Genomic DNA, 2,961 nt, shown 5'->3' with positions numbered 1-2,961 from the left:
TGTGTGTGTGTGTGTGTGTGTGTGTATGTAGAAAGGGGGAACTGATAGCAATGACTGATGTATAACCACCACCACCCACACACCCAGAGACACACACACACACACACACACACACACACACCCAGGGAGCAGGGCGACGAACAAGAGAAACGTGTGAAGGGAGACAGCGGATGGTGTAAGAAATGAACATAACCATAATTTATAGTTTATCAAGGGTTATGAAGGGTTCATGAGGGTGGGCGGTTAGGGGAGGGAGGGAAAAAAATGAGGAGCTGATGCCAAGGGCTCAAGTGTGGGATATAAAAAGACTTTTCCCTAGCTTTGTCTCCTCCAAGTTATGCCAAACATTAGAGACTTTTTGCCAGCACTTGGTGGGAGGTCAGATGCTTAGAGATATCCTCCCTGAGGGCATCTGGTCCACTGTAGATGGCTAGCAATAAAGAAGCTCTCCCTCTCACCCTGGCGCCCCTCCCCCTCTTATCTCCGTTTCCTCTTCCCCTGCCCCTCCTCCCTCCTGCCCCCTAGGCCCAAGGTGTGTGAGGACCTGGCTGTTGAGATCATGGCCGTCCAGGAGGTGAGCATGTTACCGTGAAATGTGTCTGACTCCATTATTTCAATCTCTCTTCTATCTCTCCTTATTCTCTATGACTTTATTATAATCTCTCTCTATATATATTTTAACCGTATAATTGCGCCTATCGAACCAGTGATTAGTTGTGGGGGGCTGGCTGGCCTTTCCCCCATACTCAAGTAGGATGAAAATCTTTTGAAAAGGATGATGACAACATATGCACAAATGTGCTTGACACAATGGATGTATGGATTGTTATAAGAGCTGTAAGAGACCCCAATAAAATGATTAATGCATATATATAGGCAAAATGCAGATATGGCAGAAATCATGAAGGTGGTAACTGAATGATATTTAGCAAGTATTTCTTTTTCATTTATGGGGAGGCTGAAGGAGTTTTATGCGAGCAGATAACACAGATGCAGGCTCTGGAAAGCTCTCTTTGGTATAAAAGATGAGTTCAAAGGTAAGGAGAAATGGCAGGAAAACCAGGTAAAAAGACTGGCAAAGGTTCAGGTAGCTATGTGTAGAACTTCTACTAGATCCAGAGGAAGAAAAGTGTTGATGAGAAATTTGGGATATTGGGATCAAGGGATGTGGGGAGTGACTGATTGTGGGGGAAGAGTCTTAGATAATTCCAGAGTTGTGGCTATGAAAATTGGGAGTGGACAGAAGAAAACGAGGAGGTATGTGTGTTCGTTTTAGTCTGCGGCATATGCTTGAGACCCCAAAATGGACACTATGATGCTGTGGGAAATAAAAATAATGGAAAGGCAAGAAATACTTAAAGCCCATTTTAAAGGCACCTATAAATTCAAAGCACAGACTGTTCACATGAGAGAAGTTAGGAAATAATTACCTTTTGTTGCTCTGAGTAGAAGAAAGGCCTTAGAAGGGATCTTTACAGATACATTTATAAAGTAGGATTTGTTAAGCAATGTTTTTTTTTTAATATGTTTCCTTTTAAGATTAAGTTGCCAAAAGAAAGAAGCATGACTTGTAAAGCCCATAAATACTAATACTTAAATATCCTCAGCACAGATTAAAGGGCACCAGCATATAATTAATCTAATTCATCGTAGTCGTGGTAGGATTGGCATAGCACGTTTTCTTTATCAATGTGCAGAATGGTATAGAATTCCTGACCACACCTCACTCATTCTTTAAAAGAAAGCTACAATGGCTTAATAGAGAAGTGCTCTTCCTCTAAATTACTCAAGTCCTCTTTTGGCTCTTGTTTCAACACAGATGTTCCTTCCTCTATGTGTCCTTTGTCCATTATAACACAGTGCATACATACTTTAATTTTTCAATTTCCCTCCTTTCCCCCCCTAAATTAGATGGTGAGGTCTTTGAAAACCATTGTTTATTACACAACTTTAAATGATGCCTTCCTATTGGTGGGACCTACTCAGTTGAAATGGGCTATAATCCACTCCAATGAAAACGCTTTGCTGCTGACGGTCTTATGAGAAGGTGCGGCAGGCTGCTTCTGCGAAGACTACAGACTTGGAAACCCTCTGGGCAGCAGTTCGACTCTTCCCTCCAGGGTCCCCAGGAGTCACCCACTCCTCAGCAGTGGGTCGGTCTGGTTCTTATCACAACGTTTAGTAGGTGAGGAACTGGTTTAGGTAGGGAATGGCTAACTGATAAGCGGTCTGCTTAACCTTCAGCGATGGTTGTCATTTTCAGAAATAAGATGAGGTGGAGACAATCAGGATTAAGCCTTTGGAAGAAGAGGTCCCCCTCAAGATATAATAGTTGCGAGCCTGGACTCGAGACTGCTTACGTTCGGATCCGGCTCTGACACATAATTTCTGTGCCCGCTGCCATCAAGTGGACCCTATAAAGTTTCGGAGGCTGTAGCTGTTTACGGCCGCGGATGGCCTCATCTCCCTCCCCGAGCTGCAGCCAGTGGGTTTGAACTGCCGATCTTAAAGTTAGCAGTCCAACGCATACCCACCAGCGCCACCAGGGCTCCTTAATTTCTGTGTAATCTTCCTTGAGTCGCTTAACCGTATACATTCCTATCCGTTCTGGTAGGTTAGAGGCCGTGTAAGAAGCCTGATGCCGCAGCGGGTTCAGCGCTGGACGACTAACCGGACCCCTTCGGATGAAGAAACTCCGTTAGGACTGATGCCTTGGCGAGTAAGTGCAAGCTTCTGTTGTGGGACCAGTTCGTAAGGGCCGGTTGAATGAATTAGTGGACTGCGGTCCGTGACCTTGCCACCGGAGGTTGTTCCTGACTGGGTAAGGCCGGCTCCTCTCGCTAACCGACGCCTCCGCCCCGCCCGCCCGCGCGTCTCCGGTCACTCGCAGAGGGCACCCTGGTCGCAGGCACCCGGCTCGCGGTCACTCACCGGCAGGAGCGCGCCTCCCGGCGGGCCGCA

At 46.2% G+C, this 2,961-nt stretch overlaps 1 long non-coding RNA gene across 1 annotated transcript in view; it reads left to right on the top strand.

The window, feature by feature from the left end:
* The first annotated feature begins 1,688 nt into the window (after positions 1–1,688).
* The window catches only part of LOC123522331, a 13,470-nt gene continuing 12,197 nt past the window's right edge, over positions 1,689–2,961 (top strand). Inside the window, exons 1-2 of the long non-coding RNA XR_006680601.1 lie at positions 1,689–2,185; positions 2,615–2,719. This is a non-coding gene — a long non-coding RNA (uncharacterized LOC123522331). The remainder of the gene's footprint in view (positions 2,186–2,614; positions 2,720–2,961) is intronic.

Source organism: Echinops telfairi, unplaced genomic scaffold (genome assembly GCF_000313985.2).
Source record: "Echinops telfairi isolate 266 unplaced genomic scaffold, ASM31398v2 ScPeMD7_5805;HRSCAF=6673, whole genome shotgun sequence".
In the NCBI taxonomy this organism is placed as follows: domain Eukaryota; kingdom Metazoa; phylum Chordata; class Mammalia; order Afrosoricida; family Tenrecidae; genus Echinops; species Echinops telfairi.
This window is presented reverse-complemented; position numbering and strand designations above follow the sequence as displayed.